Genomic DNA, 12,500 nt, shown 5'->3' with positions numbered 1-12,500 from the left:
TTACGCAAATAATAAAAAAAAATATCATAATTGTATATTTATAAAAATAAATGTATATTTAACTTTTTAAAAAATGCTATTTAAGAGAAACACGACCATCAAAAAAAAAGAAAAAAAATGTTTTTTACGTAAATAACAAAAATTATTCTATATTTACAAATATGTTCTTTACGCAAATAATAAAAAAAAATATCATAATTGTATATTTATAAAAATAAATGTATATTTAACTTTTTAAAAAATGCTATTTAAGAGAAACACGACCATCAAAAAAAAAAGAAAAAAAAATGTTTTTTACGTAAATAACAAAAATTATTCTATATTTACAAATATGTTATTTACGCAAATAATAATAAAAATATCATAATTGTATATTTATAAATATAAATGTATATTTAACTTTTAAAAAATGCTATATAAGAGAAACACGACCATCAAAAAAAAAAAAAAAGAAAAAAAATGTTTTTTACGTAAATAACAAAAATTATTCTATATTTACAAACATGTTCTTTACGCAAATAATGAAAAAAAAAAATCATAATTGTATATTTATAAATATAAGTTTATATTTAACTTTTAAAAAATGCTATATAAGAGAAACACGACCATCAAAAAAAGAAAAAAAAAAAGTTTTTTACGTAAATAACAAAAATTATTCTATATTTACAAATATGTTCTTTACGCAAATAATAAAAAATATCATAATTGTATATTTATAAATATAAATGTATACTCAACTTTTAAAAAAATGATATATAAGAGAAACACGACCATCAAAGAAAAAGAAAAAAAAAATTTTTTTTACGTAAATAACAAAAATTATTCTATATTTACAAATATGTCCTTTACGCAAATAATAATATCATAATTGTATATTTATAAATATAAATGTATATTTAACTTTTAAAAAATGCTATATAAGAGAAACACGACCATCAAAAAAAAGAAAAAAAAAATGTTTTTTACGTAAATAACAAAAATTATTCTATATTTACAAATATGTTCTTTACGCAAATAATAATAAAAATATCATAATTGTATATTTTTATATATAAATGTATATTTAACTTTTTAAAAATGCTATATAAGAGAAACACGACCATCAAAAAAAAAGAAAAAAAAATGTTTTTTACGTAAATAACAAAAATTATTCCATATTTACAAATGTGTTCTTTACGCAAATAAAAAAAAATATAATTGTATATTTTCATATATAAATGTATATTTAACTTTTAAAAAATGCTATATAAGAGAAACACGAACATCAAAAAAAAAAAAAAAATTATTCAACACTGCCCTTTCGCTCTTGGATAATTACTTAAGCGTCGAAATTCCCACCCGCAAAATACTTTTTCCTAATTCTCTTGTGAATAATCACTTATGCTGAGCGACTAAAGTGGTGTGTACTTTCCCACTTTCTCCGGGAGATGGTTACGCTTCGAAATCTCTGCTAGCCATGAGTACCTTACTATTTCCAGTTTAACGGATATATACGCTATTCCGCCTGGGTCTTGTGCGTATAGCGATACATTTAAACACTGTTTTTTTTAAATAATAATAATAATAATAATAATAATAATAATAATAATAATAATAATAATAATAATAATAATAATAATGATAATAATAATAATAATGATAATAATAATAATAATTATTATTATTATTATTATTATTATTATTATTATTATTATTATTATTATTATTATTATTATCAAGCTACAATCCAAGTTGGAAAAGCAGGATGCTATAAACCCAGGGACTCCAAAAGGAAAAAGTAAAAATTAAACATTTTAAGAACAGTAACAGCATTGAAATAAATATCTCCGCATAAACAATAAAAACTTGAATAAAACAAGAGGAAGAGAAATAAGATAGAATAGTATGACCGAGTGTACCCTCAAGTAAGAGAACTCTAACCCAAGACAGTGGAAGACCATGGTACAGAGGCTATGACACTACCCGAGACTTAAGAACAATGGTTTGATTTTGGAGCGTCCTTCTCCTAGAAGAGCCGTTTACTCAACGTTTTTTAATAACGCTTCTTGATATGATGCCTCTAAACGATGAAGCTTCTAATTATTATTATTACTATTATTACTAGCCAAGCTACAGCCCTAATTGGAAAAGCAAGAAGCTATAAGCCCAAGGGTTCCAACAGGAAAAAATAGCCCAGTGAGGAAAGGAAATAAGGAAATAAATAAATGATGAGAATAAATTAACAATACATCATACTAAAAACAGTAACAGCGTCAAAACATAAAACCGAGTTAAGAACTTGCTTTGCGGGGTGATATTATAACGCGGGTTCGTGTTAAATAATTTTTGTTTATCTTTTTATTTAAAAAGTTATGTTAAATATTTCACAATCACAATATTTCCAGTTTGATTACAGGACATAATAGCATTTTTATATAAACATAAACCATCTAAATTAACAATTTGCAAAATTACACATCTTGATTTAGAGTTACTCAAAAAACCAAATAAGGGATTTTGCGTAAAGCGTAACTGATAGAATACGCACTTGACCATGAAAGAAAATATTCTTTGATGTTTACAGAGAAAATTTTTATCGAGGAAACCAACCGTTTCAGTTTTAAGATTGGAAAAAAAGACTAAAATGAAAGAGCTAAATAAAAGTATTTTGGAAAGAAATGACTGGAAAACTAAGCCTTTTAAAAAACAAAGTCTACTGAAAAACAAAGAATTTAGGAAACGAAGACCTGAAGAATAAAGCCGTTTAGAAAGCAAAGACTTACAAAAACAAAATCTTTTGGAAAGCAAATACTTGAAAAATACTTTGAAAAACAAAGGCTTTTAAAATATAAAATCCTGAAAACAAAGCTTTTTGAAAAGCAAACACTTGAAAAACAAAGCATTTTGAAATTTAAAAACCGAAGAACAAAATATTTTGAATAATTTTCAAACAAATGAAAAACAAAAGCCATATAGGAAAGGGTAAAAAAATTAAATGCCTCGAAGAAAAATGAAAGATAAAATGTTTTTTAACAGATAAAGATAAAAACAGCAAAGTTGAGATACCTAAAAGGGCAATGGTATGAAAATAAGGACGTACATAGCAAAAATATGACAAAAAAAAGGCAGAACTCACGTTCAAAAAAAGACTAAAAAGTATAAGAACACGCATTGTGGAGAGAGAGAGAGAGAGAGAGAGAGAGAGAGAGAGAGAGAGAGAGAGAGAGAGAGAGAGAGAGAGAGAGAGAGAATATAACGTCGTTCCATCAAGAAAATTGTTTTCAGAAAAGAAACAAGTTATCATTAGAAGCTTCATCTGGAAGAAATGAAACTATGAGGGTATAAGGGAAAAAGGAAAGAATTGACCATAACGTAAGTCTTATTATAAACCAAGAAGCCAATTGAGCAAAAATATATAGAGTAACGTAATTCGTGAGAAATATTCACACTGAAATCATACATTGATTGAAACCCAAAATTAGGACATTATACAAAACCAATTGCCAAAATTATTAAAAAAAAAAAAAAAAAAAAAAAAGTATACCTGGATGTTCGAGTTGTCATTATCATTAAGAGAACTCGTAATAAAAGTCTTGATGAACTATGGGAAATAATAAAAACACTAGAAAAGCACTCTGAAAATGCAGACCTCCTCCACGGCAGCTTATTTCTCAAAGCCAGTTTGCCTTAGGTTTAGTTCAGTCGACCTTTTATTGACCTTGATCTTTAACCTAGGACTTTCAAAATAGAATCACTTCCACCCCTCAATCCAGAAAGTTTCACTACTCTGGAAGTAAAATTGCAGCCAGGAAGTTGTTCACAAACAAACAGGGGGCGAAAACATAACCTCCTCCCATCGTTGGCGGAGGTAAAAATATAAAAATCAGGTGACAGGCACTATGAGAGTCGTAAAAATCAACGCAAAATAAAAATGAAAGCTTCAATGAACAGAAAAATGTAAACAAATCATCATAGGAAAAAAATGACAGCAGAGACGGTGGAAGTAAATGATGGACAGAAAAAGGTAAACAAATCAGCATAAGAAAAAAATAAGAGAAGGTGGAAGTAAATGATGGACAGAAAAAGGTAAACAAATCAGCATAAGAAAAAAATGACAGCAGAGACGGTGGAAGTAAATGATGGACAGAAAAAGGTAAACAAATCATCATAGGAAAAAAATAAGAGAAGGTGGAAGTAAATGATGGACAGAAAAAGGTAAACAAATCAGCATAAGAAAAAAATGACAGCAGAGACGGTGGAAGTAAATGATGGACAGAAAAAGGTAAACAAATCATCATAGGAAAAAAATGACAGCAGAGCCGGTGGATGTAAATGATGGACAGAAAAAGGTAAACAAATCATCATAGGAAAAAAAATGACAGCAGAGATGGTAGAAGTAAATGATGGACAGAAAAAAGGTAAACAAATCATCATAGGAAAAAAATGACAGCAGAGACGGTGGAAGTAAATGATGGACAGAAAAAAAGTAAACAAATCATAGGAAAAAAATGACAGCAAAGACGGTGGAAGTAAATGATGGACAGAAAAAAGGTAAACAAATCATCATAGGAAAAAAATGACAGCAAAGACGGTGGAAGTAAATGATGGACAGAAAAAGGTAAACAAATCATAGGAAAAAAAACGACAGCAAAGACGGTGGATGTAAATGATGGACAGAAAAAGGTTAACAAATCATAGGAAAAAATGACAGCAAAGACGGTGGAAGTAAATGATGGACAGAAAAAGGTAAACAAATCATTAGCGAAAAAAAAAATAAGAGAAATTGGAAGCTGGTGTGTAAATGATGCCGAAGATATCTAATTTCGAAACTCTGTCTCCACCTTACAGGAAGTCACGGCTGGTCCTTAATAAGAAAAGCGAAGTAACAAACGACCCCTAGGGGTAAGGGCGTGACAAGGGGCGGTCTGGATGGAGTGCACTCCTGGCGGCCTGGCCATAGGGAAAACAGGGGGCGTTATAATCACAGGAGAGATGTAGGGAGGGGGGTCGGTATTTGTCAACAAGAGGAACCCCCAGGTCAAGACCTGACCTCCTTAGTACACATAATCGACGTCTGGGACTTTCTCAATAATTGATCGGCTTTAAATTTAATCGAATTGATTCTAATATACCAATTTGTATCTATTATTAATTCAAAGTAAGGGAATTACGGGAAGGGAATTTTGTAGTATGAAAATCATGTTTTTTATAAGTTGATATTAATAGCAATCATAACATGTATTCATTAACGTGAAAATACCCAGACCATCATATTGTTCTTATTATTATTATTATTATTATTATTATTATTATTATTATTATTATTATCATTATTATTATTATTATTAGCTTAGCAGAGTTACAACCATAGTTAAAAAAGCAAGAGGCTATAAGCCCAAGGACTCCAGCAGGGAAAATAACCCAACAAGGAAGGGAAATAAGAAAACAGATACAACTGTACCCTCAAGCAACAGAACTCGAACCCTAGGCAGTGGAAAACAAAATGCCCTAAAAGCTTAACAGACCAGAATACCCCAACAATTCATGAAAAAAAAAAAAAAAAAAAAAAAAAAAAAAAAAAAAAAACAGAATACCTAATATGAATACACCTCTGAATACATAGCAATATTCTATCTAACTTCTCTTCTCATTTTTTAGTTAAAGTTTTTATAGTTTATATAGGAAATATTTATTTTAATGTTGTTACTGTTCTTAAAATATTTTATTTGTCTTTATTTCCTTTCTTCACTGGGCTATTTTCCCTGTTGGGTCCCCTGGGCTTATAGCATATCCTGCTTTCCCAACTAGGGTTGTAGCTTAGCAATTAATAATAATAATAATAATAATAATAATAATAATAATAATAATAATAATAATACCACTACTACTACTACTACTACTACTACTAATAATAATAATAATGATAATAATAATAACAATAATAAACGATAATAACATTAAAACAAAACGTAAAGAAATAGCAGCAAATAATAGGAAATTGTGACTCACGTTTCCTTTGGAAAGTATGAAATTCACCTGAATAAGGTTCACGTTGTATTGTAGTCTCTGTTGCCACAAAATGGTCGATAAATGGATAATAGGAATTGCAACTGAGGGATTGAGGTCGCTCAGCTCTTCGAATCGTATGTAGGTTAGAGCTTCGACTTCTCGGGATGAGGAAGAGGAGAAATAGGATGATGAAAAGGAGGATGAGGAAGAAGACGAGGAAGAGAAATAGGAAGATAAAAAGGAGGATGAGGAAGAAGACGAGGAAGAGAAATATAAAGTTAAAAAGGAGGATGAGGAAGAAGACGAGGAAGAGAAATAGGAAGATAAAAAGGAGGAAGAGGGAGAAGACGAGGAAGAGAAATAGGAAGATAAAAAGGAGGAAGAGGAAGAAGACGAGGGCTAGAAATCGGAAGATAAAAAGGAGGAAGAGGCAGAAGACGAGGAAGAGAAATAGGAGGATAAAAAGGAGGAAGAGGAAGAAGACGAGGGCTAGAAATCGGAAGATAAAAAGGAGGAAGAGGCAGAAGACGAGGAAGAGAAATAGGAAGATAAAAAGGAGGAAGAGGAAGAAGACGAGGACTAGAAATCGGAAGATAAAAAGGAGGAAGAGGCAGAAGACGAGGAAGAGAAATAGGAAGATAAAAAGGAGGAAGAGGCAGAGGACGAGGAAGAGAAATAGGAAGATAAAAAGGAGGAAGAGGCAGAGGACGAGGAAGAGAAATAGGAAGATAAAAAGGAGGAAAAGGAAGAAGACCAGAAAGAGATAGATACAGAGAAAAGGGAGATAAGTAGGGGATAATTTGACAAAAAAAAAGAAAAAAGAAAAAAAAGAGGCTTTCAAAATGGAATAACTCCTTCGCTTAATAAAGCAACATTGAAGAACTAAAACACTACACAATATTATTCAAATTAACCTTAAAACCCTAAGATTTAAATCTGTTACGATCAAAATTGACTAATTAAAGAGCTACCTGACGTTGCAGGTGCTATGGTCAATGTCACCCTGACTTAAGTGGAGAATTTGATGGGTTAGAGTATCACCATGATTAGCAAAGTTGTACTAGTCAGGACCACCTATACTAAGTTGGTTTGCTGTGAACGATCATACTAATCTCTCCCACCATCACCAATAAACACTGGCAAGGATGGTGATGAAAATAGCCAAACTCCAGACATGAATAAGGACATTATCTGAGGCCTTTATCCTTTAGTGGACTAGAAATGTTTTTATTATTATCATTATTATTATTGTTACTTGCTAAGCCACAACCCTAGTTGGAAAAGCAGGAAGCTATAAGCCCAGGGGCCCAAACAGGGAAAATAGCTCAGAGAGGAAAGGAAACAAGGAAAAATAAACATTTTAAGAACCATAACAACATTAAAATAAATATCTCCTATATAAACTATAAAAACTTTAAAACAAGAGGAAGAGAAATAAGATGGAATAGTGTGCCCGAGTGTACCATCAAGCAAGAGAACTCTAACCCAAGACAGTGGAAGACCAAGGTACAGAGGCTATGGCATTACCCAAGACTAGAGAACAGTTTGATTTTGGAGTGTCCTTCTCCTAGAAGAGCTGCTTACTATAGCATTTGTTGTGAATTTATATACGAGTATAAAAATGATTTCTCGACTGAATTTATGACAAAATCATCCATATTCTCGTAATAATTAAATATGACACTTTAATTTTGTCCCATTATTAAGGATGACAAATATAAAGGAACGAACTGAAGGTAGTAATGAAAGTGTTCCGTTGATTGCTAGACTGAGACAGACATCACGGATGTACCAATGTTCCCACGGAGAAGATAGGTCAGAGAGAGAGAGAGAGAGAGAGAGAGAGAGAGAGAGAGAGAGAGAGAGAGCCTTCTTGGAATATTCAATCAAGTAAATTTTTAATGGGACAAAAATATAAAGAAATAAAGAATCATTTAAATATTTCCGAGAGAGAGAGAGAGAGAGAGAGAGAGAGAGAGAGAGAGAGAGAGAGAGAGAGAGAGAGAGAGAGAGAGAGACCTTGAAATATAACTTTTTAATGTAACTAAGATATAAAGAAATCAAGAACCATTTAAATATTTCCGAGAGAGAGAGAGAGAGAGAGAGAGAGAGAGAGAGAGAGAGAGAGAGAGAGAGAGAGAGAGAGAGAGAGAGCAGTAACTTTCAATCGACATGACGGAATTAAGAAAGTCGAAAGCGTGTAGTGACAAACCTCCTTCTCCTCAACTGCTTTTATCCTTGTGTATTGTTTGTTATTTATTTGTTAACAATTTACAATATTTTGCAATTGAATTATTCTTTATTATTATTATTATTATTATTATTTTCTAAGCTACAACCTTAGTTGGAAAAGCAGGATGCTATAAACCCAGGGGCTCCAACAGGCGAAATAGCTCAGTGAGGAAAGGAAACGAAAAAAAATGAAATATTTTAAGAGGAGCGACAACATTAAACTATCTCCTATAAAAACTATAAAAACTTTAACAAAACAAGAGAAAGAGAATTATGAATAGTGTGCCCGAGTGCACCCTCAAGCAAGAGAACTCTAACCCAAGACAGTGGAAGACCATGGTACAGAGGCTATGGCAGACATTATCAATATAAGTTATGAACTTTCATGTATGTTAAGTCTTTAATATCACGTTTGTGTGAACAAACAATTCTTCTTCAAACACAAGGGATTAACTACTGCACTGGTTGTTCAGTAGCTATTTTCCTCTTGGTAAGGTTAGAAGAGACTCTTTAGCTATGGTAAGCAGCCCTTCTATGAGATGGACACTCCAAAATCAAACCATTGTTCTCTAGTCTTGGGTAATGACATAGCCTCTGTAACATGGTCTTCCACTGTCTTGGGTTAGAGTTCTCTTGATTGAGGGTACACTTGAGCACACTATTCTATCTAATTTCCCTTCCGCTTGTTTTGTTAAAGTTTTTATGGTTTATATAGAAAACATTTATTTTAATGTTACTGTTCTTAATTTTGCTTATTTTTCCTTGTTTCCTTTCCTCGCTGGGCTATTTTCTTTATTGAGGCAGCTGGGCTTATAGCATCCTGTTTTTCCAACTAGGGTTGTAGCTTAACAAGTAGTAATAATAATAATAATAATAATAATAATAATAATAATAATAATAATAATAATAATAATAATGTTGAATGACAAAATGCGAAAGAAAACCAAATAATATAGTAATAACAGTCTTATGAAATATTTTCACTGTAATAAAACTGTATGCACATTATAATAATTGTTATAATAACCAACTGAAAAGCAGTCGAATCAAATTGAAGGGAAAAAGTATAAAAAAACTTATTCCATTGGGTGAACGATCAAAGGTTCACACCAGGCCTCTTCCCTTCTAATATATTTACTACACTTGCAGACCACCTGTAGGCAAGGGAGATGCTGGCATAAGGCTGGATTTATCTAAAGCAATGCATATTATTATTATTATTATTATTATTATTATTATTACTATTATTATTATTATTATTAAAGCTAAGCTATAACTCTATTTGGATAAGCAAGATACTATAAGCCCAAGGGCTCCAACAGGGAAAATAGCTCAGTGACGAAAGAAACAAGGAAATAAATAAACTACAAGAAAAGTTATAAACAATAAAAATAAAATGTTTTAATAAAAGTAACAACATTAAATTAGATCTTTCTTATATAAACTATAAAAACTTCAAAAAACAACAAAACAAGAGGAAGAGAAATAAGATATATCAGCGTGCCCAGTATACCCTCAAGCAAGAGAACTCTAGCCCAAGACAGTGGAAGGCCATGGTACAGAGGCTATGGAACTACGCCAAGATTAGAGAACAATGGTTTGATTTTTGGAGTGTCCTTCTCCTAGAAGAGCTGCTTACCATAAACAAGAATATATAATTACCCAAGTTATTCTTTAATAAATTCATATGGACCAGATGTAAACATACACATTGAATACGAAAATAATTTGCCTGAAAATTATAAAACTAAGTTTAAAAATTACACATACCAACATTGAAAACACTGATGTTGAAACATTTATTTTTCATTTAGCAAGGGTTGTAAAGTGTTTTTTTTTCTAACAATATAATTACCATGTATTTGTTAATGCAAAAGAATTATGTTATTGTAATTAGAAAAAGATATTACCGAGAATGTGAAAAAAAAATATTTCTTCAGCCTATCTTTAGGTGCTTACAAAAGTATTCTATATTAGAGAATTTTTTTTTATTATTAATGCCTATATAATAATAATAATAATAATAATAATAATAATAATAATAATAATAATAATAATAATAATAATAATAATAAAAATAATAATAATCATTATTAAATGCTTACTGTTCTTCGTGTTGTACTTGAAATGCAACAAGCATATTTTCGTTCCCTAAGAATTTCTCTGTAAACAAAGCTGTTTTCGAGAGAGAGAGAGAGAGAGAGAGAGAGAGAGAGAGAGAGAGAGAGAGAGAGAGAGTAGTGAAAGCCACATTCCTTACGTAGAAGAATGTCCTCTTCCTTGAGTCACAGGTTAGGAATACCAGCGCGTTTCTTAATGGGGAACACTGTAGTCAATTTGAGTGCTTTACCTTTCTCTACCAATTCTTCAATCTTATATATCAATATCTTTATGCTGAGAACTTTAAGAAGCATTATGTTGATTTGTTTCTTCTCTACAGCAATATATATATATATATATATATATATATATATATATATATATATATATATATATATAATATATATATATATATATATATATATATATATATATATATATATATATATATATATATATATATATATATATATATATAATGTATGCAATACCAACAAAAAGCTATTGTATTATAGTCAATTTCTTTTAGCAAGGCAGATTTGCACCGACTCGCAGCGGTGCCCTTTTAGCTCGGAAAAGTTTCCTGATCGCTGATTGGTTGGACAAGATAATTCAAACCAATCAGCGATCAGGAAACTTTTCCGAGCTAAAAAGGCACCGCTGCGAGTCGGTGCAAATCTGCCTCTCTAAAAGAAATGAACTATAGTACCATAATACATTATTCCCTATTAAGATATAAATAAGGATTAGCAAATAGGTCTACCCCATTCTATCATTATCATTATTATTATTATTATTAGCCAAGCTACAACCCCTTAGTTGGAAAAGCAAGATGCTATAAGCCCAAGGACTCCAATAGGGAAAAATAGCCCAGTGAGGAAAGGAAATAAGGAAATGAATAAATGATGAGAACAAATTAACAACAAATCATTCTAAAAACAGTAACAACGTCAAAACAGATATGTCATCATATAAACTATTAACAACGTCAAAAAAAAATATGTCATATATAAACTACTAACAACGTAAAAACAGATATGTCATATATAAACTATTAACGTCAAAAATGATGTCATATATAAACTATTAACAACGTCAAAACAGATATGTCATATATAAACTATTAACGTCAAAAAAGATGTCATATAAAAACTATTAATAACGTCAAAACAGATATGCCCTATATAAACTATAAAAAGACTCATATCAACCTGGTCAATATAAAAACATATTCTCCCTTAAGGTCTTCAGCAACACCACACACCTTCTTTATCTTGCCAAGCCTCCTTTAAATGTCTTGAAACTAGCTACATATGAATCACCTTCAGTTTGTTGCCTAATATAAGTGTGGTTCATATTTCAGTAATCCCAAGAGTATGTTATCAGCTAATTAATCTATTATTACATACTGCAATAATATGATTGTACATATTCAATTTTCAACACTTCGCATAATAGGCCTACTAGGCAAATAACTAAAAAATTAAATAAAAAATACATAGCCTTTTCTTAGGTAAATATGTTTTTATGAAGTTTTAAGAAAAAACCGTGAAATATCAACCTAGCTACTAATATCTGTCATGTTTCCACTTAGTTTCGGTTTTCAAGCGAGTAATTTTAGTTTAATTATCAAAATGGATAAATAGCAGAGGTAAAACCCGTTGCAGAATTATCATTTAGATGTGAAAACTAACATTGCATCTAAATACGATATGACTACGTGCAAACACATGCGCGCGCGCACGAGCATGCACAAACACCGTTATTGCTGCATGAGACTATTATAATGTAGACGTTTTAGCGCACATTAGCCAAGCGTGTGTGCACCAATCCTATTTTAAAAAAAAAAAATTCCTAGCATCACTTGATCTCATATTCCAACAATAAAAAAATCTAAATTACTATATATATATATATATATATATATATATATATATATATATATATATATATATATATATATATATATATATATCCTACAGGGGATGGAAGAGAAGACGATAAATTGACGAACTAAGAGAGTTTGCTGGTGTGCACTGGCATAAAAAGACCATAAACAAACGCAAGTGGAAACACATGTCTGGGGCCTTTGTTCTGCAGTGGACTAGTAACGGCTGATATATATATATATATATATATATATATATATATATATATATATATATATATATATATATATA

This window comes from Palaemon carinicauda, chromosome 42 (assembly GCF_036898095.1).
Source record: "Palaemon carinicauda isolate YSFRI2023 chromosome 42, ASM3689809v2, whole genome shotgun sequence".
Taxonomy (NCBI): Eukaryota; Metazoa; Arthropoda; class Malacostraca; order Decapoda; family Palaemonidae; genus Palaemon; species Palaemon carinicauda.
This window is presented reverse-complemented; position numbering follows the sequence as displayed.